A 26668-nucleotide genomic window follows, 5' to 3' on the forward strand; every position below is an offset into this window, starting at 1 on the left:
CCATAAATCATTCAGCATCATTTATTTATTTATCTATTCATTCACCTTCTTCTTTCTTATTTTTCGTCATCTTGATACAAATTACAATAAATCCTACACACATTTCATTATTCACCTACAGGCATGTGTTTGAAAGTTTAAAGCAATAAAATGTCCAAATTGTCCATGACAACTGCATATTTTGTTCTATAAAACAGGTGACCTCTTCTAAAAGCTTTGCTGTTGTCTTGCAGTGTGTTCAGACAACGACATTTAGACTTGATCACTTGATGCCTCATCTGGTTCTTCATAAGATCAAATGACACAATGCTGGTGGGGACCACTTGACTCTAACAGGCAAACTGAATAAAGGAGCTACTCACTCAGGGCTTTATCACGGCAAAAAAATACAGAGACGTTTTGCACAAAAAAACGGAACCACCAAGTGTGTTTACATGCATACCGCCTTTCATAAATGTCCTGGAACAATTAATATCTCTTGGTCCTACACTACTGTTTAGTGAATATAAATGTATATACACTGCCTGGCCAAAAAAAGGTCACCACCTGGATTTAACTAAGCAAACAGGTAAGAGCCTCCCATTGGATAATTACTGCATGGGTGATTATGTTTCAGCTGGCAGCAAGTTATTTAACCCTAACTGATGCAGTGAGTAGCTTCTCATTTGTTAAACAACCATGTCGAAAGATGTTAATCTGTTTCAGAAGGGTCAAATTATTGGCATGCATCAAGCAGAGAAAACATCTAAGGAGAAGCTGAAACTACAAAAATCGGGTTAAGAACTGTCCAACGCATTATTAAAAAGTGGAAGGATAGTGGGGGAAACATCATCTTCGAGGAAGGAATGTGGTCGGAAAAAAATCTTGAACGATCGTGATCGGTGATCACTTAAACGTTTGGTGAAATTAAATGGTAGAAAAACTGCAGTAGAACTCAGGGAAATGTTTAACAGTGAAGGTAAGAGCATTTTCACACACACAATGTGCAGGGAACTCAAGGGATTGGGACTAAACAGCTGTGTAGCCTTAAGAAAACCACTTGTCAGTGAGGCTAACTGGCAAAAACGGCTTCAATTTGCTAGGGAGCATAAAGATTGGACTCTGGAGCAGTGGAAGGTCATGTGGTCTGATGAGTCCAGATTTACCCTGTTCCAGAGTGATGGGTGCATCAGGGTAAGAAGAGAGGCGGCTGAAGCGATGCACCCATCATGCCTAGTGCCTACCGTACAAGCCTATGGGGGCAGTGCTATGATCTGGGGTCGCTGCAGTCGGTCAGGTCTAGGTTCAGCAACGTTATGTGCCCAAAGAATGAGGTCAGCTGACTACCTGAATATACTGAACCACCAGGTTACTCCATCAATGGATTTTTTCTTCCTTGATGGCACGGGCATATTCCAAGATGACAATGCCAGGATTCATCGGGCTCAAATTGTGAAAGAGTGGTTCAGGGAGCACGAGACATCATTTTCACACATGGTTTGGCCACCACAGAGTCCAGACCTGAACTCCATTGAGAATCTTTGGGATGTGCTGGAGAAGACTTTGCGCAGTGGTCCAAATCTCCCATCATCAATACAAGATCTTGGGGAAAAATTAATGCAACTCTGGACAGAAATAAATGTTGTGACATTGCAGAAGCTTGTGGAAACGATGCCACAGCGAATGCGTACTGTAATCAAAGCTAAAGGCGGTCCAACCAAATATTAGAGTGTGTGACCTTTTTTTTGGCCAGGCAGTGTATATAAGAAGAAGAAGAAGAAGAACGCCTTTATTTGTCATATATACATATACACATGTACAATACAACAAAATTCTTTCTTCACATACTGTATCTCAGCTTGTTTGGAAGCTGGGGTCAGAGCACAGGGTCAGCCATTGTACTGCACCCCTGGAGCAGAGAGGGTTAAGGGCCTTGCTTAAGGGCCCAACAGTGGCTGCATGGCAGAGCTGGGATTTTACTTCTCAACCTTTAAGTTGGTAGCCCAAAGCCCTACCACTGTCCCTTATATACAGGGGTTGGACAAAATAACTGAAACACCTGTCATTTTAGTGTGGGAGGTTTCATGGCTAAATTGGACCAGTCTGGTGGCCAATCTTCATTAATTGCACATTGCACCAGTAAGAGCAGAGTGTGAAGGTTCAATTAGCAGGGTAAGAGCACAGTTTTGCTCAAAATATTGCAATGCACACAACATTATGGGTGACATACCAGAGTTCAAAAGAGGACAAATTGTTGGTGCACGTCTTGCTGGCGCATCTGTGACCAAGACAGCAAGTCTTTGTGATGTATCAAGAGCCACGGTATCCAGGGTAATGTCAGCATACCACCAAGAAGGACAAACCACATCCAACAGGATTAACTGTGGACGCAAGAGGAAGCTGTCTGAAAGGGATGTTCGGGTGCTAACCCGGATTGTATCCAAAAAAACATAAAATCACGGCAGAATTAAATGTGCACCTCAACTCTCCTGTTTCCACCAGAACTGTCCGTCGGGAGCTCCACAGGGTCAATATACACGGCCGGGTTGCTATAGCCAAACCTTTGGTCACTCGTGCCAATGCCAAACGTCGGTTTCAATGGTGCAAGGAGCGCAAATCTTGGGCTGTGGACAATGTGAAACATGTATTGTTCTCTGATGAGTCCACCTTTACTGTTTTCCCCACATCCGGGAGAGTTACGGTGTGGAGAAGCCCCAAAGAAGCGTACCACCCAGACTGTTGCATGCCCAGAGTGAAGCATGGGGGTGGATCAGTGATGGTTTGGGCTGCCATATCATGGCATTCCCTTGGCCCAATACTTGTGCTAGATGGGCGCGTCACTGCCAAGGACTACCGAACCATTCTGGAGGACCATGTGCATCCAATGGCGGTGCCGTGTATCAGGATGACAATGCACCAATACACACAGCAAGACTGGTGAAAGATTGGTTTGATGAACATGAAAGTGAAGTTGAACATCTCCCATGGCCTGCACAGTCACCAGATCTAAATATTATTGAGTCACTTTGGGGTGTTTTGGAGAAGCGAGTCAGGAAACATTTTCCTCCACCAGCATCACGTAGTGACCTGGCCACTATCCTGCAAGAAGAATGGCTTAAAATCCCTCTGACCACTGTGCAGGACTTGTATATGTCATTTCCAAGACGAATTGACGCTGTATTGGCCGCAAAAGGAGGCCCTACACCATACTAATAAATTATTGTGGTCTAAAACCAGGTGTTTCAGTTATTTTGTCCAACCCCTGTATATAATTCTTGACAGCTCCTCTGACGTTTAAAGCCTCTGACTGGTTCTTTTCACTTTCCGCTTGTGGCGGCACCTCAACCAGACAGTAAAGGTCACTACTCTAGTGACAAGGTGGTAACTACCAACCCAGCTTTTCTTTCATCTCATGGGTCTCAGGAGTAAAGTGCATTACAGTGATCTGTTTCATTTAAAATTTTATTAAAATATTTGTTTATTTGGGGCAGTAGTAGCTCAGCCACTGTTGAGTTATTGAGCATGGTCCTTAACACTACCAGCTTTAACGACACTGCATGATGGCTGAACCCATCTGATCCCAGCAAAGAAACGAAAAGAAGTTGATTGACTAGCCATTGGGAGATGCACTTGTCAGCATGTACTGGAGCAGCCAAAAGAAAATAAATAAAATGAGTAAATGGTGTTGTTACCATGCTCACATACTATAGTGCAAAAACAATTCCAAAAAAGTTGGGACGGTAGGACAAATGTAAATAAAAACATAGAATGCAATGGGCATTGGTAGCTCAGAGGTTAAGGTACTGGACCAGTAATCAAGGGGCTGCTGGTTAAAGCCCCACCACCGCTGTTTCCACTGTTGGGCCCCTGAGCCAGGCCCTTAACCCTTAAACACTTGTATGCAGACAGTCCTAATAATTGAGACACCTATCACTAACTAAGTGTACCAAATTAAAAATATAAAAAAATCTTGCCCATGGTTTTGAAATGGTATGTCCAACTAGCTTAAGGTCAAGTGTCCACATACTTTTGATCATATAAGGTATGGAAATAAACAAGCCAGCAGTGTTTCTTCAATCTGATAGCAACAGAAGCTACTAGAAAAGCACTAAGAGTGAATACTTGATGGCTTAAAAACTCATTAGATAAAACAAGGAAGGTCCAGGTCTGCTGTTTCAGCGACTCTGTCAGTGGTGATGTGTGATCTAACAGCGAGTAAAAATGCCTGCAGAGGAACTTGATGGGAACAACAGGAACGAATTACATGCAGAAGAGCACAAGCATCAAAGAACTACTGGTGTCTGTTGAGATCGCAATGTATGATGAAGCTCTGAAATGTCTAAATCACCCAAGTCATCTTTACCAACTAAAAAGTATGTGGACATTTGTCAGCTTGTTGGACATCCTGTACCAAAATCATGGCCATCAATATAGATTAAACCTACCCCCTCTTTGCAACTATAGCAGGCTCCACTATTTTGTAGGCTTAACACAAAAGTTAACACAAATAAGACCTGACATCATCTTGCCGAATTACCCATTGACTTCCTGGGAAAAGCTGTCACTTTTATGGCAGCATGTGTTTTTCTAAAATCCCAATACACCATTGCACATGTAGTTTACCCATGCCATAGGCCGATGTTGGCTTTTGCACCTTTCACTAATAACAGTCTGGATGGTCCTTTTCATCAATGATCCCAAGAACTCAACATCCGTTTCCCAAAGACAAGCTGGAATGTGGGCTCACCTGTGCACAGCAGACGATTGCGCTGTCTATTGGTCCATTTAAGATGACCTTAGACCCAGAGTGAGACTCAGCTGTGTTTCTGCATGATTTAGCATTCCCCTTTTACAACTTTTTTAAGTGTGTTGCAGGCTCCAAGGTCTTGCACATTCAACAGTGGTTAGCATACATGGATCGAGATTTCTCTGAATTCCCCAAATATAACATTATTTAATAGATAGAATGCCTTTATTAGTCATATATATATATATATATATACAGTGTATCACAAAAGTGAGTACACCCCTCACATTTCTGCAGATATTTAAGTATATCTTTTCATGGGACAACACTGACAAAATGACACTTTGACACAATGAAAAGTAGTCTGTGTGCAGCTTATATAACAGTGTAAATTTATTCTTCCCTCAAAATAACTCAATATACAGCCATTAATGTCTAAACCACCGGCAACAAAAGTGAGTACACCCCTAAGAGACTACACCCCTAAATGTCCAAATTGAGCACTGCTTGTCATTTTCCCTCCAAAATGTCATGTGACTCGTTAGTGTTACTAGGTCTCAGGTGTGCATAGGGAGCAGGTGTGTTCAATTTAGTAGTACAGCTCTCACACTCTCTCATACTGGTCACTGAAAGTTCCAACATGGCACCTCATGGCAAATAACTCTCTGAGGATCTTAAAAGACGAATTGTTGCGCTACATGAAGATGGCCAAGGCTACAAGAAGATTGCCAACACCCTGAAACTGAGCTGCAGCACAGTGGCCAAGATCATCCAGAGTTTTAAAAGAGCAGGGTCCACTCAGAACAGACCTCGCGTTGGTCGTCCAAAGAAGCTGAGTGCACGTGCCCAGCGTCACATCCAACTGCTGTCTTTGAAAGATAGGCGCAGGAGTGCTGTCAGCATTGCTGCAGAGATTGAAAAGGTGGGGGGTCAGCCTGTCAGTGCTCAGACCATACGCCGCACACTACATCAAATTGGTCTGCATGGCTGTCACCCCAGAAGGAAGCCTCTTCTGAAGTCTCTACACAAGAAAGCCCGCAAACAGTTTGCTGAAGACATGTCAACAAAGGACATGGATTACTGGAACCATGTCCTATGGTCTGATGAGACCAAGATTAATTTGTTTGGTTCAGATGGTCTCAAGCATGTGTGGCGGCAATCAGGTGAGGAGTACAAAGATAAGTGTGTCATGCCTACAGTCAAGCATGGTGGTGGGAATGCCATGGTCTGGGCCTGCATGAGTGCAGCAGGTGTTGGGGAGTTACATTTCATTGAGGGACACATGAACTCCAATATGTACTGTGAAATACTGAAGCAGAGCATGATCCCCTCCCTCCGGAAACTGGGTCGCAGGGCAGTGTTCCAGCATGATAATGACCCCAAACACACCTCTAAGACGACCACTGCTTTATTGAAGAGGCTGAGGGTAAAGGTGATGGACTGGCCAAGCATGTCTCCAGACCTAAACCCAATAGAACATCTTTGGGGCATCCTCAAGCGGAATGTGGAGGAGCGCAAAGTCTCGAATATCCGCCAGCTCCGTGATGTCGTCATGGAGGAGTGGAAAAGCATTCCAGTGGCATTCTGTAAAGCTCTGGTAAACTCCATGCCCAGGAGAGTTAAGGCAGTTCTGAGAAATAATGGTGGCCACACAAAATATTGACACTTCAGGAACTTTCACTAAGGGGTGTACTCACTTTTGTTGCCGGTGGTTTAGACATTAATGGCTGTATATTGAGTTATTTTGAGGGAAGAATAAATTTACACTGTTATATAAGCTGCACACAGACTACTTTTCATTGTGTCAAAGTGTTATTTTGTCAGTGTTGTCCCATGAAAAGATATACTTAAATATCTGCAGAAATGTGAGGGGTGTACTCACTTTTGTGATACACTGTATATATACTGTATATATACAGGGGTTGGACAAAATAACTGAAACACCTGTCATTTTAGTGTGGGAGGTTTCATGGCTAAATTGGACCAGTCTGGTGGCCAATCTTCATTAATTGCACATTGCACCAGTAAGAGCAGAGTGTAAAGGTTCAATTAGCAGGGTAAGAGCACAGTTTTGTTTAAAATATTGCAATGCACACAACATTATGGGTGACATACCAGAGTTCAAAAGAGGACAAATTGTTGGTGCACGTCTTGCTGGCGCATCTGTGACCAAGACAGCAAGTCTTTGTGATGTATCAAGAGCCACAGTATCCAGGGTAATGTCAGCATACCACCAAGAAGGACAAACCACATCCAACAGGATTAACTGTGGACGCAAGAGGAAGCTGTCTGAAAGGGATGTTCGGGTGCTAACCCGGATTGTATCCAAAAAACATAAAACCACGGCTGCCCAAATCACGGCAGAATTAAATGTGCACCTCAACTCTCCTGTTTCCACCAGAACTGTCCGTCGGGAGCTCCACAGGGTCGATATACACGGCCGGGCTGCTATAGCCAAACCTTTGGTCACTCGTGCCAATGCCAAACGTCGGTTTCAATGGTGCAAGGAGCGCAAATCTTGGGCTGTGGACAAGGTGAAACATGTATTGTTCTCTGATGAGTCCACCTTTACTGTTTTCCCCACATCCGGGAGAGTTACGGTGTGGAGAAGCCCCAAAGAAGCGTACCACCCAGACTGTTGCATGCCCAGAGTGAAGCATGGGGGTGGATCAGTGATGGTTTGGGCTGCCATATCATGGCATTCCCTTGGCCCAATACTTGTGCTAGATGGGCGCGTCACTGCCAAGGACTACCGAACCATTCTGGAGGACCATGTGCATCCAATGGCGGTGCCGTGTATCAGGATGACAATGCACCAATACACACAGCAAGACTGGTGAAAGATTGGTTTGATGAACATGAAAGTGAAGTTGAACATCTCCCATGGCCTGCACAGTCACCAGATCTAAATATTATTGAGCCACTTTGGGGTGTTTTGGAGAAGCGAGTCAGGAAACGTTTTCCTCCACCAGCATCACGTAGTGACCTGGCCACTATCCTGCAAGAAGAATGGCTTAAAATCCCTCTGACCACTGTGCAGGACTTGTATATGTCATTTCCAAGACGAATTGACGCTGTATTGGCCGCAAAAGGAGGCCCTACACCATACTAATAAATTATTGTGGTCTAAAACCAGGTGTTTCAGTTATTTTGTCCAACCCCTGTATATATATATATATATATATATATATATATATATATATATATATATATATATATATATATATATATATATATATATATATATATATATATATATATACATACACACACATATATATATATACTGTATATATATACATATATATATATACTGTATATATATATATATATATATATATATATATATATATACACAGTGCCTTGCAAAAGTATTCAGCCCCCTTGAACTTTTCAACCTTTTGCCACATTTCAGGCTTCAAACATAACGATATGAAATTGTAATTTTTTGTGAAGAATCAACAACAAGTGGGACACAATCGTGAAGTGGAACGAAATTTATTGGATATTTTAAACTTTTTTTAGAAATAAAAAACTGAAAAGTGGGGCGTGCAATATTATTCAGCCCCCTTGCGTTAATACTTTGTAGCGCCACCTTTTGCTGCGATTACAGCTGCAAGTCGCTTGGGGTATGTCTCTATCAGTTTTGCACATCGAGAGACAGAAATTTTTGCCCATTCTTTCTTGCAAAACAGCTCGAGCTCAGTGAGGTTGGATGGAGAGCGTTTGTGAACAGCAGTTTTCAGCTCTTTCCACAGATTCTCGATGGGATTCAGGTCTGGACTTTGACTTGGCCATTCTAACACCTGGATACGTTTATTTGTGAACCATTCCATTGTAGATTTTGCTTTATGTTTTGGATCATTGTCTTGTTGGAAGATAAATCTCCGTCCCAGTCTCAGGTCTTTTGCAGACTGCAACAGGTTTTCTTCCAGAATGGTCCTGTATTTGGCTCCATCCATCTTCCCATCAATTTTAACCATCTTCCCTGTCCCTGCTGAAGAAAAGCAGGCCCAATCCATGATGCTGCCACCACCATGTTTGACAGTGGGGATGGTGTGTTCAGGGTGATGAGCTGTGTTGCTTTTACGCCAAACATAACGTTTTGCATTGTGGCCAAAAAGTTCGATTTTGGTTTCATCTGACCAGAGCACCTTCTTCCACATGTTTGGTGTGTCTCCCAGGTGACTTTTTATAGATATCTTTGAGAAATGGCTTTCTTCTTGCCACTCTTCCATAAAGGCCAGATTTGTGCAGTGTACGACTGATTGTGTCCTATGGACAGAGTCTCCCACCTCAGCTGTAGATCTCTGCAGTTCATTCAGAGTGATCATGGGCCTCTTGGCTGCATCTCTGATCAGTCTTCTCCTTGTTTGAGCTGAAAGTTTAGAGGGACGGCCGGGTCTTGGTAGATTTGCAGTGGTCTGATACTCCTTCCATTTCAATATGATCGCTTGCACAGTGCTCCTTGAGATGTTTAAAGCTTGGGAAATCTTTTTGTATCCAAATCCGGCTTTAAACTTCTCCACAACAGTATCTCGGACCTGCCTGGTGTGTTCCTTGGTCTTCATGATGCTCTCTGCGCTTTAAACAGAACTCTGAGACTATCACAGAGCAGGTGCATTTATACGGAGACTTGATTACACACAGGTGGATTCTATTTATCACCATCAGTCATTTAGGTCAACATTGGATCATTCAGAGATCCTCACTGAACTTCTGGAGTGAGTTTGCTGCACTGAAAGTAAAGGGGCTGAATAATATTGCACGCCCCACTTTTTAGTTTTTTATTTCTAAAAAAAGTTTAAAATATCCAATAAATTTCGTTCTACTTCACGATTGTGTCCCACTTGTTGTTGATTCTTCACAAAAAAATACAATTTCATATCGTTATGTTTGAAGCCTGAAATGTGGCAAAAGGTTGAAAAGTTCAAGGGGGCTGAATACTTTTGCAAGGCACTGTATATACGTATATATACACACACACACACACACTGATCAGCCATAACATTAAAACCAGCTCCTCGTTTCTACACTCACTGTCCATTTATCAGCACCACTTACCATATAGAAGCACTTTGTATTTCTACAATTACTGACTGTAGTCCATCTGTTTCTCTGCATGCTTTGTTAGCCTGCTTTCATGCTGTTTTTCAATGTTCTTCAAGGACTCTCCCAGAACCACCACAGAGCAGGTATTATTTGGGTGGTCATTCTCAGCACTGCAGTGACACTGACATGGTGGTGGTGTGTTTACAGTATATATACAGTATATCCAAATGTTTCCAAATGTACAGTACAACAAAATTCTTTCTTTGCATATCCCATTTTGTTTGTGCAAGGCAGAGCTAGGATTCTTTTACTAATTTATTTATGGCAGGTGGTGAAATATTGGCAACTCTTTCACAAAATCTGGCCAAAAGTTTAAATCTATTGAGTAGTGGATCCTTCTACTAATTCACCTGCTTATTGCCGAAGATTCTAAAGACTTCTCACCTTTTTGTGCCATTCCCATCTTTTTTGAGTGTGTTGCAAGTATTAGATTAGATTAAACATTTGTATTTACAAAATACAAGTAAGTTGGTCAGTAAGAACATTAAAAATCCTTTCTTTGTACTTTTGTTGGATAATAAAGGTTCAAGAGGATTAATAAATCAAAGCTTCTTGCTTGTACTGCATTTTACAAAATGTCCCAACTTTTTCCGGAAATGGGATTTGTACTTTTGACCATATATTTTTCCCTTCTTTCACCAGTGTGTTTGCAACATGAAAGGATTTCATTCATTGGCCCTTAGTCCAGTCGTGACAGCTGTGAAGCAAGCGCTGAATCAGATCCCAATAGAAGCCACAATATCGTGTCCACACTGGATCCCAGCAAGTCCAAGCTGTGCTTTTAATTCTTCATGCAGTATATTTTCTCCAAGGTATTTTATCAGTCTTTCTCATTTTTGTCATAAAAATTAAGCCAAAAACTCAGGTTTCGTTTAGAAGATGACGAATGTGTTCCATTACTTTAGTAAAATAATAACAGTGGTTTCGGATGTAAACCTTTGACTTGTACTACAAAAGTGCTATAAAATGCAGAAGTAAGTGCAGAAGTTTGATTCTTAACCTCATAAAATCAGCTTTGAGAGGGAGGCTTTGTGGAATCAGAGCGCTCTAAATATAAAGAGCTTTTGTTTAGAGCTGTTCAGTGCATAACAGGTTTGAATTACTCTTTGTTTAACCACAGATGTAGATTCCATGATGTGGGATGCATTTTGGGAAAGATATCAATGGTGTATTTGTAACCAATACTTGTAGGCCAAAAAGAAAAATGACAAGCAAGGTTGATCAAGAGTCACTCGCCCCCAAGTTTGAACAGTGCAAGGTAGCACAGCTGCAAATTCAATAAGGTTTGTTTTTCCATTCGATGCACATTAGTCTGAGAATCATATGTTTTCATAAAGTTACAATAATTGTCTGACTATTTTTGGGTATATGCACAAAGAAAATATCCAGTTAGACGGTAGAGATCATTTTTTCATAAGCTTCAGAACAGAGATGGGCACACGTAATGTCACAGCGACTTCAGACTCGACTCGGACTCGTTTCAAATGACTCAGACTTGACTCATGACTAACAAGAGTCGCTAGCGTCAGCATGTGTTAACATTAGTTACGTGTGACAATTAAATGTATATCTGATTATTATTATTATAAATATTCTGCTCTCTAATAACGCTCCGGCCGTCCTAACCCACAACACACGCAATGGGTAAATGTTACAGCTAGCTTCCGGCGTAGTGATGAAGCATCGCTCCCTACACAGTTTGAAGTTTACTTCATTTAAATATTTTCGTTACCTTTAGATTGGAATCTCACCTAAAATGGTGAATTACCCTACGTAGTGCACTTCACAGGAACAACTGTGGTGAATGGAACGCTCCTACAGAATTGTCACTAATGGTTGAAAGAACTAGTCAGAACTTCTGATTAAAATTTTTAGTAAGAAATGCTGTTATTTGCATTTATTCAGTTTGTGTCACATGATGTGTCAATGAAACGCTTGACTGGCTTTGCAATAAAAACAAAACGTATCAGTTTAAGTTTTTAACTGATACCTTGTTGTTATGGAAATTATATTCATTTGCACAATGACTAGGAAAGTAAAGGCACTAAGTAAAACGGCAAAATACAGTCGCTAATCTGTTGTTTTTTATCTGAACTTACATATTATTTGTTTATTTCTACGCTACATTTCCAATATATGTTTTGTGTATATTATATTGACTCGTGACTTGACTCGGACTCTAGCCTAAAGACTCGTGACTTGACTCGGACTCTAGCCTAAAGACTCGTGACTTGACTCGGACTCTAGCCTAAAGACTCGTGACTTGACTCGGACTCGTATTTTGTGAACATCTCTGCTTCAGAAACAAACTTTCTATCGTCACCAAACTCCTCCTTAGAGAGATGCAAAAATAAGCACTGAATTGCATTGTGGGTTACAGTGGATAGACAACATACATATATTGAAAACTAAGAGTTCCAGGAAGTCTCCAAATTGAAGGTGCATTAATGTTTTGAGAGAAACAGTCTGAGATCAACGCAGCAGGTCAAACACTGACGAATGACATCATCAAATGTGAGCAGTGGCAAATGACATGAGATAAATACAGTGGGGCCAAAAAGTATTTAGCCAGCCACTGATTGTGCAGGTTCTCCTACTTAGAAAGATGAGAGAGGTCTGTAATTTTCATCATAGGTACACTTCAACTATGAGAGACAAAATGAGAAAAAAAATCCAGGAAATCACATTGTAGGATTTTTAAAGAATTTATTCGTAAATTATGGTGGAAAATAAGTATTTGGTCAATAACAAACAAGCGAGATTTCTGGCTCTCACAGACCTGTAACTTCTTCTTTAAGAAGCTCTTCTGTCCTCCACTCATTACCTGTATTAATGGCACCTGTTTGACCTCGTTATCTGTATAAAAGACACCTGTCCACAGCCTCAAACAGTCAGACTCCAAACTCAACCATGGCCAAGACCAAAGAGCTGTCGAAGGACACCAGGAAGAAAATTGTAGACCTGCACCAGGCTGGGAAGAGTGAATCTACAATGATGGTGTGAATAAATCAACTGTGGGAGCAATTGTAAGAAAATGGAAGACATACAAGACCATTGATAATCTCCCTCGATCTGGGGCCCCACGCAAGATCTCATCCCGTGGGGTCAAAATGATCATGAGAACGGTGAGCAAAAATCCCAGAACTACACTGAGGGACCTGATAAATGACCTGCAGAGAGCTGGGACCAAAGTAACAAAGGCTACCATCAGTAACACACTACTCCGAGAGGGACTCAAATCCTGCAGTGCCAGGCGTGTCCCCCTGCTTAAGCCAGTACATGTCCAGGCCCGTCTGAAGTTTGCCAGAGAGCATATGGATGATCCAGAAGAGGATTGGGAGAATATCATGTGGTCAGATGAAACCAAAATGTAAAAACTCAACTCGTCGTGTTTGGAGGAAGAAGAATGCTGAGTTGCATCCCAAGAACACCATACCTACTGTGAAGCATGGGGGTGGAAACATCATGCTTTGGGGCTGTTTTTCTGCAAAAGGGACAGGACGACTGATCCGTGTTAAGGGAAGAATGAACGGGGCCATGTATCGTGAGATTTTAAGCCAAAACCTCCTTCCATCAGTGAGAGCATTGAAGATGGAACGTGTCTGGGTCCTCCAGCATGACAATGATCCCAAACACACCGCTCGGGCAACGAAGGAGTGGTTCCGTAAAAAGCATTTGAAGGTCCTGGAGTGGCCTAGCCAGTCTCCAGACCTCAACCCCATAGAAAATTTGTGGAGTCCGTGTTGCCCGGCGACAGCCCCAAAACATCACTGCTCTAGAGGAGATCTGCATGGAGGAATGGGCCAAAATAGCAGCTACAGTGTGTGCAAACCTGGTGAAGACTTACAGGAACCGTTTGACCTCTGTCATTGCCAACAAAGGTTATGTTACAAAGTATTGAGTTGAACTTTTGTTATTGACCAAATACTTATTTTCCACCATAATTTACAAATAAATTCTTTACATTTACATTTTCTGCATTTAGCAGATGCTCTTATCCAGAGCAACTTACAGAAGTGCTTCCATAGTGAACATTTCATTTCTCAAGTATTAGTAAACAACAGTCAAAGAACACAAATCTGCTGAAACCTGTTAGAACCAAAGTTTTTTTTGTTAATGGAAGAAAAATGTTAGTAAACAAGTACAAGTCAGCTGATGGGATTAAAAAGTTGGTATGACACTGGGAAAAATCGAAATAATTTCTTAATTAATAGAGTTTGAATAAGTGCGAAAACTTTTTGAAGACCCCTCGTATTAGGATAGCAAAAAGTCCTAAATTAAAGCCACTAAATTAAATAAACACTTCTACAAATCAGTCTTACTCAAATTCAGCTTACATGGTTAGACACATCTGAGGATCCATAATAGTACATCTAAAGCCCTGTTGCCCAGTCCAGGGTAATTCCTTCGTTGTGCATCCCAGTAAAACAAAACCTGCTATGATAACCATAACCAGGACTAAATGGTTGATGATTAAAATTATTGAAATGTGTAACTAAATAAAGGCACAAACAAGGGACAAATAATGCAGGGTTCGACCACACAACCTCCCTCAGCATAGAACTTTGGACCCTTACCTTCTAAATGGTTTCAAATGTAAGTTAGTGAGTGTGTTTGCCCTGTGATGTAATGGCTACCTGTGTTTCCTACCTTTTGCCCAGTAAATTTGACCCACTGTGACCCTGAATAGTACACAGCAGGGGTAAAACAGACAATGAATGAATGAATGATTGGTTGTGTCTGATGGGGAGAATGATCGAAGCCCTGTGATGGGTTGTGATGGATCCTGTCTGGAGTATTCTTGCCCTGCACCCAGCGCTTACGGGTGAACAGGATAAAGCGGTTGATGAAAATGAAAAGAAAACATGTTTTATTTTAGTTATTGTTGGTTTGCTTGGCATTGGTACTCTGTACCAGTATCAAAGTTAAACTGGGACTTAAATGTGTGCCATCAACTATTTTTCAGTGCTTTGTTACTGTACCAGACAAATAGCTCCAAAGCATTTTAGCATTTAAGCAGTTAATGTGCACCAAATGCATAGAGGATCCTTTTTCATGGTGTACGATATGCAACAAAACATTCCTTATATAGTATATTCCTTATAGCTGACCACACACCATAGCTGGAGAAGCCAAAGGTCATGAAGTGGCCTCAAGTCTCCATGGATACTGTCTGGTGGGGGAAAACACTGTGGCAGTCCCTTTTGTCTCTTGGTTCTTGGCGCTAACTCGACAGGTCTTCTCCAAACAACACCCAACAACAGATAAATACACTCCAGTCCTACTGAAGTGGAAGTGGAGGGGGTGTCAACGTTCCACAACCACCATGTTAGATAACAAGAACTGCCAGGCGACACCTTCTACTGCGCATTGTGGTAGCCATTAAACTTTCAATACAGGGTTTGCAAATCTGGGTTTTAAAACCACAAACATGAGATGAGTGATACACCCCTTGAAAAGTAGAGACGTGTCTGCCAGAAGAGACCTGATTCTATTGTTCATACCATGTTACAGAAAGCTCATGATTAGAGTTGTGCTGTAAACTGTTACAAACTGTGCTGATAATTTTAAACAGATACCTAAATTGTATCTCATTTATATATATATATATACAGTGTATCACAAAAGTGAGTACACCCCTCACATTTCTGCAAATATTTTATTATATCTTTTCATGGGACAACACTATAGAACTAAAACTTGGATATAACTTAGAGTAGTCAGTGTACAGCTTGTATAGCAGTGTAGATTTACTGTCTTCTGAAAATAACTCAACACACAGCCATTAATGTCTAAATAGCTGGCAACATAAGTGAGTACACCCCACAGTGAACATGTCCAAATTGTGCCCAAATGTGTCGTTGTCCCTCCCTGGTGTCATGTGTCAAGGTCCCAGGTGTAAATGGGGAGCAGGGCTGTTAAATTTGGTGTTTTGGGTACAATTCTCTCATACTGGCCACTGGATATTCAACATGGCACCTCATGGCAAAGAACTCTCTGAGGATGTGAGAAATAGAATTGTTGCTCTCCACAAAGATGGCCTGGGCTATAAGAAGATTGCTAACACCCTGAAACTGAGCTACAGCATGGTGGCCAAGGTCATACAGCGGTTTTCCAGGACAGGTTCCACTCGGAACAGGCTTCGCCAGGGTCGACCAAAGAAGTCCACGTGTTCGGCGTCATATCCAGAGGTTGGCTTTAAAAAATAGACACATGAGTGCTGCCAGCATTGCTGCAGAGGTTGAAGACGTGGGAGGTCAGCCTGTCAGTGCTCAGACCATACGCCGCACACTGCATCAACTCGGTCTGCATGGTCGTCATCCCAGAAGGAAGCTGACGCACAAGAAAGCCCGCAAACAGTTTGCTGAAGACAAGCAGTCCAAGAACATGGATTACTGGAATGCCCTGTGGTCTGACGACACCAAGATAAACTTGTTTGGCTCAGATGGTGTCCAGCATGTGTGGCGGCGCCCTGGTGAGAAGTACCAAGACAACTGTATCTTGCCTACAGTCAAGCATGGTGGTGGTAGCATCATGGTCTTGGGCTGCATGAGTGTTGCTGGCACTGGGGAGCTGCAGTTCATTGAGGGAAACATGAATTCCAACATGTACTGTGACATTCTGAAACAGCGCATGATCCCCTCCCTTCGAAAACTGGGCCTCATGGCAGTTTTCCAACAGGATAACGACCCCAAACACAACCTCCAAGATGACAACTGCCTTGCTGAGGAAGCTGAAGGTAAAGGTGATGGACTAAACCCAATTGAGCACCTGTGGCGCATCCTCAAGTGGAAGGTGGAGGAGTTCAAGGTGTCTAACATCCACCAGCTCCGTGATGACATCATGGAGGAGTGGAAGAGGATTCCAGTAGCAACCTGTGCAGCTCTGGTGAATTCCATGCCCAGGAGGGTTAAGGCAGTGCTGGATAATAATGGTGGTCACACAAAATAATGACACTTTGGGCACAATTTGGACATGTTCATTGTGGGGTGTACTCACTTATGTTGCCAGCTATTTAGACATTAATGGCTGTGTGTTGAGTTATTTTCAGAAGACAGTAAATCTACACTGCTATACAAGTTGTACACTGACTACTCTAAGTTATATCCAAGTTTTAGTTCTATAGTGTTGTCCCATGAAAAGATATAATAAAATATTTGCAGAAATGTGAGGGGTGTACTCATTTTTGTGATACACTGTATATATACAGGGGTTGGACAAAATAACTGAAACACCTGTCATTTTAGTGTGGGAGGTTTCATGGCTAAATTGGACCAGTCTGGTGGCCAATCTTCATTAATTGCACATTGCACCAGTAAGAGCAGAGTGTGAAGGTTCAATTAGCAGGGTAAGAGCACAGTTTTGCTCAAAATATTTCAATGCACACAACATTATGGGTGACATACCAGAGTTCAAAAGAGGACAAATTGTTGGTGCACGTCTTGCTGGCGCATCTGTGACCAAGACAGCAAGTCTTTGTGATGTATCAAGAGCCACGGTATCCAGGGTAATGTCAGCATACCACCAAGAAGGACAAACCACATCCAACAGGATTAACTGTGGACGCAAGAGGAAGCTGTCTGAAAGGGATGTTCGGGTGCTAACCCGGATTGTATCCAAAAAACATAAAACCACGGCTGCCCAAATCACGGCAGAATTAAATGTGCACCTCAACTCTCCTGTTTCCACCAGAACTGTCCGTCGGGAGCTCCACAGGGTCAATATACACGGCCGGGCTGCTATAGCCAAACCTTTGGTCACTCGTGCCAATGCCAAACGTCGGTTTCAATGGTGCAAGGAGCGCAAATCTTGGGCTGTGGACAATGTGAAACATGTATTGTTCTCTGATGAGTCCACCTTTACTGTTTTCCCCACATCCGGGAGAGTTACGGTGTGGAGAAGCCCCAAAGAAGCGTACCACCCAGACTGTTGCATGCCCAGAGTGAAGCATGGGGGTGGATCAGTGATGGTTTGGGCTGCCATATCATGGCATTCCCTTGGCCCAATACTTGTGCTAGATGGGCGCGTCACTGCCAAGGACTACCGAACCATTCTGGAGGACCATGTGCATCCAATGGCGGTGCCGTGTATCAGGATGACAATGAACCAATACACACAGCAAGACTGGTGAAAGATTGGTTTGATGAACATGAAAGTGAAGTTGGATAAAACCAAAGAGATGGTCATTGACTTTAGAAAGACACTAAGGGACCACTCCCCACTGCACATCGACGGCTCATCTGTTGAGATCGTCAAGAGCACCAAATTTCTCGGTGTTCATCTGGAAGAGAATCTCACCTGGACCCTCAACACCAGTTCCATCACCAAGAAAGCCCAGCAGCGTCTCTACTTTTTGAGAAGACTGAGGAAAGCTCATCTGCCACCCCCCATTCTCACCACGTTCTACAGAGGAACAATCGAGAGCATCCTGAGCGGCTGCATCACTGTCTGGTTCGGAAATTGTACTGCGTCGGACCGCAGGACTCTCCAGCGAGTAGTGAGGACAGCTGAAAAGATCATCGGGGTCGCTCTTCCATCTCTCACGGTCATTTTTAACACCCGCTGCATCCGCAAAGCTCTAAGCATTGTGGACGATCCAACCCATCCATCACATGGACTTTTTACTCTGCTCCCGTCTGGGAGACGATACCGCAGCATCCGGACTAACACAACCAGACTGTGTAACAGTTTTATCCCTCAAGCAATCAGACTCCTCAATTCAGTACTATAACAATTTCCTCCGGAAATTTTCTGCTGCCACACACTAACCTGTATTGACTATGTTACTTGCATTTTTTGCACACCTCCTGGAACTGCACAAGTAATTTCTGCACCTTACTTGTATTTTTGCACCTTATTTACTTTTTAGGCACCTTATCGGCATTGCCAATTTTACGCTGCTAATGTACAACATGTCACTACCTCATGAACCATTGTACCATCTATTCACCATCATGTACTAACACTTGTCTTTAGTCCTGTCTTCTAATTACTTGTTTAGATTAGGGATAATTAGGAATATCTTTTGTAGTTATTTATTATAGGATTTTTTGTATTTATTGTTGTATTTACAGTGTTTTGTATTTACACTGTTTTGTCTTGCACTTTTTGTACCGTGTTACACCGTGATCCTAGAGGAACGCTGTTTCGTTTCAATATGTACTTGTATGTAGCTGAAATGACAATAAAACCTCTCTGACTCTCTGACTGACCTCCTTGTTTCTACACTCACTGTCCATTTTATCAGCTCCACTTACCATATAGAAGCACTTTGTAGTTCGACAATTACTGACTGCAGTCCATCGGTTTCTTTACATACTTTTTTTTAGCCTGCTTTCACCCTGTTCTTCAAATGGTCAGGACCCCCACAGGACCACCATAGAGTAGGTATTATTTAGGTGGTGGATCATTCTCAGTACTGCAGTTTAAACAGGAATGTTTGTCTCCAAACTACCTCCTTCAGCATGTTTTGAAAATGTTGCCTTGTGGAAGCCACTTTACAGCTTTTAAAACCCCGATTGCTTTACAGGCTGTAAAAATCCTGACCCGAGGCTGCTTGACCTATTGCTAATCAGATTCAGCAATAAAGCACTGCAGCGATTCTGAACCTGTTCCAAAACCATAAATCATGCAGAGACTCTCATGGGCCATAATGCATTATTACATAAACAAGTTCAAGTAGATGCACAGCCTACACCAAAACAGCTTCCCTTGATCCAGGCTCGGTTGCTTTAGTACGTTTTCTAAAATGACATGACAGAGCTAGCCTAGTGAGTAGAGTTTTGGGCTACCAATTGAAACATTGTGGGTTTGAATCCTTGCTCTGCTATGCAGCTACGTTGGGCCCTTAACCCTGTCTGCCTCAGAGGTGCTGTACAATGGCCGACCCTGTGCTCTGACCCCAGCTTCTAAACAAGCTGGGATATGCACACATGTATACGTATATATGACAAATAAAGGCATTCTATTCAATTCTATTCTATATAAGAAAACACCAACATATTCTTCAGAAGTATGTGGCCACCTGACCACGAGCATGTTGGACATCCTATTCAGTTGTAGCTTAGCGGTTATGGTACTGGACTAGTAATCAGAAGTTTACTGGTTCAAGCCCCACTACTGCCAGGTTGCTGTTGTTGGGCTCTTGAGCAAGGCCCTTAACCCTCAATTGCTCAGACTGTATACTGTCCTAGTACTGTAAGTCACTTTGGATTAAAAACTATATGCATTCATATGAAGTTGCCCCACCTTTTTTTGTTTTGTTTTCTACTCTTCTGAGAATGTTTTCCACAAAATTCCAGAGTGTGTCTGTAGAAATTTCTTGCCAATTTAAAAAGAGACAAAAGACCATTTATGACACCAGGTACTATTGTTGGATGAGAGGGCCTGGCCGGCAGCCACCCGGAAGGTATTTATTGGGGCTGTTGTCTCTGGGCCACTGGAGTTCATCCATAGCAAACCCATCTGTCATTTTGTGCTTAAAAGGTCCTTCCTTAAACTCTTCTGTTCCACAAGGCTGAAGTCTAGACTTTCCAAAATATTTTAATCAGTCACAGATAAATTTAACTTATAAATGGGTGGGGGTGTAAACAAACAAGCCCTGTGATGGATTGGCATCCTGTTCAGGGTTTTATTTTAGCCTTGTGTCCAGTGTTTCCAAAGAAACCGAACCCACAGCAAGCCTCACCAGGACAAAGCTGTGATGAATATGAAATTGAAATCAATAATAAACTTTGTAAATCATAAAGTTTAATAAACTGGGTTATTATGCAATTTTATGGTTAAATGTATAGAAAACCAGTTCAAAAAGTCTTAAAATTCAGTAAACAAACTACTGTATTTTACTTGTAATGGTTGTTTAACATGATGCACTAAAATTGAAACACGTAAGCGTGTTTTGTTCTGTCCGGGTCACTTTTATCTCGTGATATCACACAATTCATCTTTTTAACGGCGCTTTGAAAATATCAGCGGCAAACTGGCTCAAAATGTTATCAAGTGAACTTTAAAAGATAAAAATGCAGCATTACGCTCCATACCAGCTGACGGCATTGTTGCTAACGCGCTATGCTGTACAACATGACACGCCCACTGATGTCACGGTTCGGGCTGAAAAGGGGTAGTACAGGACAGTACAGTATACACTATATTTGTGTTCTGGTATCTTGTGTTCTATGTTTATGTATAGGTTCTCGAGTAGTGCACTAGTCCATCAACCGGGTTGGAATCTCAGCTGCACTAACACTGACCTGTAACCGACACAGACATGACTGGCTAAGTCTGAAAAAGGGGGGTGTTCATTCCTAATAGTATTTGAGTAATGGAGAATGATGGGCCTTGCTCAGGAGCCCAACAGTAACACTTGGCAGTAGTGGGGCTTAAACTGGCAACATTTTGATTACTAGTTAACTGCACACTGACACTCATACCGTCATGTCAAACCTACATACAGTGTATCACAAAAGTGAGTACACCCCTTACATTTCTGCAAATATTTCATTATATCTTTTCATGGGACAACACTATAGACATGAAACTTGGATATAACTTAGAGTAGTCAGTGTACAGCTTGTATAGCAGTGTAGATTTACTGTCTTCTGAAAATAACTCAACACACAGCCATTAATGTCTAAATAGCTGGCAACATAAGTGAGTACACCCCACAGTGAACATGTCCAAATTGTGCCCAAATGTGTCGTTGTCCCTCCCTGGTGTCATGTGTCAAGGTCCCAGGTGTAAATGGGGAGCAGGGCTGTTAAATTTGGTGTTTTGGGTACAATTCTCTCATACTGGCCACTGGATATTCAACATGGCACCTCATGGCAAAGAACTCTCTGAGAATGTGAGAAATAGAATTGTTGCTCTCCGCAAAGATGGCCTGGGCTATAAGAAGATTGCTAACACCCTGAAACTGAGCTACAGCATGGTGGCCAAGGTCATACAGCGGTTTTCCAGGACAGGTTCCACTCGGAACAGGCTTCGCCAGGGTCGACCAAAGAAGTTGAGTCCACGTGTTCGGCGTCATATCCAGAGGTTGGCTTTAAAAAATAGACACATGAGTGCTGCCAGCATTGCTGCAGAGGTTGAAGACGTGGGAGGTCAGCCTGTCAGTGCTCAGACCATACGCCGCACACTGCATCAACTCGGTCTGCATGGTCGTCATCCCAGAAGGAAGCTGACGCACAAGAAAGCCCGCAAACAGTTTGCTGAAAACAAGCAGTCCAAGAACATGGATTACTGGAATGCCCTGTGGTCTGACGAGACCAAGATAAACTTGTTTGGCTCAGATGGTGTCCAGCATGTGTGGCGGCGCCCTGGTGAGAAGTACCAAGACAACTGTATCTTGCCTACAGTCAAGCATGGTGGTGGTAGCATCATGGTCTTGGGCTGCATGAGTGTTGCTGGCACTGGGGAGCTGCAGTTCATTGAGGGAAACATGAATTCCAACATGTACTGTGACATTCTGAAACAGAGCATGATCCCCTCCCTTCGAAAACTGGGCCTCATGGCAGTTTTCCAACAGGATAACGACCCCAAACACAACCTCCAAGATGACAACTGCCTTGCTGAGGAAGCTGAAGGTAAAGGTGATGGACTAAACCCAATTGAGCACCTGTGGCGCATCCTCAAGTGGAAGGTGGAGGAGTTCAAGGTGTCTAACATCCACCAGCTCCGGGATGTCATCATGGAGGAGTGGAAGAGGATTCCAGTAGCAACCTGTGCAGCTCTGGTGAATTCCATGCCCAGGAGGGTTAAGGCAGTGCTGGATAATAATGGTGGTCACACAAAATATTGACACTTTGGGCACAATTTGGACATGTTCACTGTGGGGTGTACTCACTTATGTTGCCAGCTATTTAGACATTAATGGCTGTGTGTTGAGTTATTTTCAGAAGACAGTAAATCTACACTGCTATACAAGTTGTACACTGACTACTCTAACTTACATCCAAGTTTTATTTCTATAGTGTTGTCCCATGAAAAGATATAATAAAATATTTGCAGAAATGTGAGGGGTGTACTCACTTTTGTGATACACTGTATAATTCCTTGATAATTCTTTGACATTTGTATCTCTTGTGTTTATAATTACATGTATATATTGGTTATAATCTATACTACTGCTTCTACTACATATATTCATTCATACCTACAGTGTATCACAAAAGTGAGTACACCCCTCACATTTCTGCAAATATTTTATTATATCTTTTCATGGGACAACACTATAGACATGAAACTTGGATATAACTTAGAGTAGTCAGTGTACAGCTTGTATAGCAGTGTAGATTTACTGTCTTCTGAAAATAACTCAACACACAGCCATTAATGTCTAAATAGCTGGCAACATAAGTGAGTACACCCCACAGTGAACATGTCCAAATTGTGCCCAAATGTGTCGTTGTCCCTCCCTGGTGTCATGTGTCAAAGTCCCAGGTGTAAATGGGGAGCAGGGCTGTTAAATTTGGTGTTTTGGGTACAATTCTCTCATACTGGCCACTGGATATTCAACATGGCACCTCATGGCAAAGAACTCTCTGAGGATGTGAGAAATAGAATTGTTGCTCTCCACAAAGATGGCCTGGGCTATAAGAAGATTGCTAACACCCTGAAACTGAGCTACAGCATGGTGGCCAAGGTCATACAGCGGTTTTCCAGGACAGGTTCCACTCGGAACAGGCTTTGCCAGGGTCGACCAAAGAAGTTGAGTCCACGTGTTCGGCGTCATATCCAGAGGTTGGCTTTAAAAAATAGACACATGAGTGCTGCCAGCATTGCTGCAGAGGTTGAAGACGTGGGAGGTCAGCCTGTCAGTGCTCAGACCATACGCCGCACACTACATCAACTCGGTCTGCATGGTCGTCATCCCAGAAGGAAGCTGACGCACAAGAAAGCCAGCAAACAGTTTGCTGAAGACAAGCAGTCCAAGAACATGGATTACTGGAATGCCCTGTGGTCTGACGAGACCAAGATAAACTTGTTTGGCTCAGATGGTGTCCAGCATGTGTGGCGGCGCCCTGGTGAGAAGTACCAAGACAACTGTATCTTGCCTACAGTTAAGCATGGTGGTGGTAGCATCATGGTCTTGGGCTGCATGAGTGTTGCTGGCACTGGGGAGCTGCAGTTCATTGAGGGAAACATGAATTCCAACATGTACTGTGACATTCTGAAACAGAGCATGATCCCCTCCCTTCGAAAACTGGGCCTCATGGCAGTTTTCCAACAGGATAACGACCCCAAACACAACCTCCAAGATGACAACTGCCTTGCTGAGGAAGCTGAAGGTAAAGGTGATGGACTAAACCCAATTGAGCACCTGTGGCGCATCCTCAAGTGGAAGGTGGAGGAGTTCAAGGTGTCTAACATCCACCAGCTCCGTGATGTCATCATGGAGGAGTGGAAGAGGATTCCAGTAGCAACCTGTGCAGCTCTGGTGAATTCCATGCACAGGAGGGTTAAGGCAGTGCTGGATAATAATGGTGGTCACCCAAAATATTGACACTTTGGGCACAATTTGGACATGTTCACTGTGGGGTGTACTCACTTATGTTGCCAGTCATTTAGTCATTAATGGCTGTGTGTTGAGTTATTTTCAGAAGACAGTAAATCTACACTGCTATACAAGTTGTACACTGACTACTCTAAGTTATATCCAAGTTTTATTTCTATAGTGTTGTCCCATGAAAAGATATAATGAAATATTTGCAGAAATGTGAGGGGTGTACTCACTTTTGTGATACACTGTATATATATTTTGATGATCATAATGTGTATTTGTATTTATTGTTAATAAGAATCATGGACTACTGCTGCTATTTTTTAGTTATATTTCAAGCCAAAGTATCGGACACACAGTTGGACATCTTTTGCATGTTCTTGTATTTTGTATGCATGCACATTGTACATTTGTATTAGTTCTTCTTTTGTTCTTGTTTAGTTACTGGAGTCTGAGACCAATAATTTCCTTCGGGATAAATAAAGTGTCTGTCTGTCTGTCTATCCATCTATCCACCTACCCATCTATCTACCCATCTATCTACCCATCTCTCTCTCTCTCTATCTATCCATCTATCTAGTCCAGTAGTGCAACCACAGAGCTACCACTGCCCTGCAAAAATGTTGCTTTCTTGTCACCCAGTCCAGGGTATTCCTGCCTTGTGCTCAGTGTTTCCTGGTGGAACTGTGCCCGCTGCTACCCTGACCAGGATAAATCAGTTGATGAAAATGAAAAATTCACCAGGAAATTAAATGAACTATGTTTTGTCAAATAGTAATTAATCCTAGCTTATTTTCATATGACAACATGACATAAAAAGAAAGTAATAAAACAGTTGGACACTCCTCTATGTGCAGTTACTGAGACAAATAATTGAGACAAACAAACCTCCTGCATTTTTCTCAGTACAGGGAAACGTAATGAAATGACTGTCCATGGTAATCACACAAACTTCTAATAGGGTAAAATATGAGATTAGGATCAAGTTCCTACAGGTTCCTAAAGTAACACATTAACTCTTACTGTTTTGTGTACAGCTGGACTTATTTGATCCAGTCTAGATAGATAAATCTGATCTGTAGGTACTGAAACATGCATCAGATTTAAACAACGCTCACCATCATCACTCGATTCCGTTAAAAGCGCGATCCTGAATGTGATGCGGTTTAAATCCTTCTGGTTTAAATTAAAAGTGAAGTGAAACAATCCCTGCAGTTGGAGGTTATGAATCAGATGTGCAGGTAGTCCTGATCAGATTCAGTGTTAAACTCAGACTGCTGCTGCAGCTCACTTTCCCTCTCTCACATTCAAACTCCCCGTTCAGAGTGAGCAACCACAACACACCCGCATTCCGAAAGGAAACATACCTCTATTCATACAAGCCCGGATTCCTAACCTAGGATTGGCTGGAAGTTCAACAAAGCGGTCTCTAATTGGACAGTTTTAATGTCAATCACGTCTCTATGGAAACAGTAGCAAACGATGAAAGTGCCCACTAGTGGATGTCCATAGTGACACCTGCTGTCTACAAAACAACCGCATATTAGTTTGTTTATTAGGATTTTAATCTCATGTTTTACACTTTGGTTACATTCATGACAGAAACAGTAGTTACTCATTACCCAAGATTCATCAGTTATATCGAACACAGTTTTGGATAATTTTGTATTTAGTTCACCTCACTTGCACGTCTTTGGACTGTGGGAGGAAACCCACACAGACACGGGGAGAACATGCAAACTCCACAAAGGACCCGGACCGCCCCACCTGGGGATCGAACCCAGGACCTTTTTGTTGTGAGGCGACAGTGCTACCCACTTAGCCACCGTGCCGCCCCAACTACACATTATCATACTAAATAATGACATATATAATTACGATAACAATAAAATAATACAACAAGCTATAACTACAGCCACTCTTCTGAAAAGGCTTCTCAGTCCTTACAAGAAGTTGAAGTATGTCTGTGGGAGTATGGGTCCATTCAGTCAAAAGATTATTTGTTTGGCTGGGCACTGATATTGGTCAAGAAAGCCTGACCAGTTCCAGATCACTATGAAGCTGTTCAGAGGGGCTGAGGTCAGAGCTCTGTACAGGACACTGTAGTTTCTTTAAACCGAGTCTTTTCCTTGCTTTGTGCAGGAAACTTTAGTGTACAGTAAAATGACAATAAAGTAAATCTTGAATCTTGAAACGGCCTTCCTTAAACAACAACAATAATAATAGTAATAACAAGCAAGCAACGATTCCTCAAATCTAATCACAAATTAGCGTAATGTGGCCAACTACCTACTGGACCATTTCTGAAGGAAGACCATCACAAAAATACACCA

General features: G+C 42.3%; 1 protein-coding gene across 1 annotated transcript in view; it reads right to left on the reverse strand.

Moving 5' to 3' along the window:
- Positions 1-25544, reverse strand: part of n4bp3 (NEDD4 binding protein 3) — a 76726-nt gene extending 51182 nt beyond the window's left edge. The window contains exon 1 of the mRNA XM_063000252.1: positions 25454-25544. The gene's annotated coding sequence lies outside the window, so the exon portion shown is untranslated. The remainder of the gene's footprint in view (positions 1-25453) is intronic.
- Between the last annotated feature and the right edge of the window lie 1124 nt (positions 25545-26668).

This window comes from Trichomycterus rosablanca, chromosome 1, assembly GCF_030014385.1.
Source record: "Trichomycterus rosablanca isolate fTriRos1 chromosome 1, fTriRos1.hap1, whole genome shotgun sequence".
Lineage (NCBI taxonomy): Eukaryota > Metazoa > Chordata > Actinopteri > Siluriformes > Trichomycteridae > Trichomycterus > Trichomycterus rosablanca.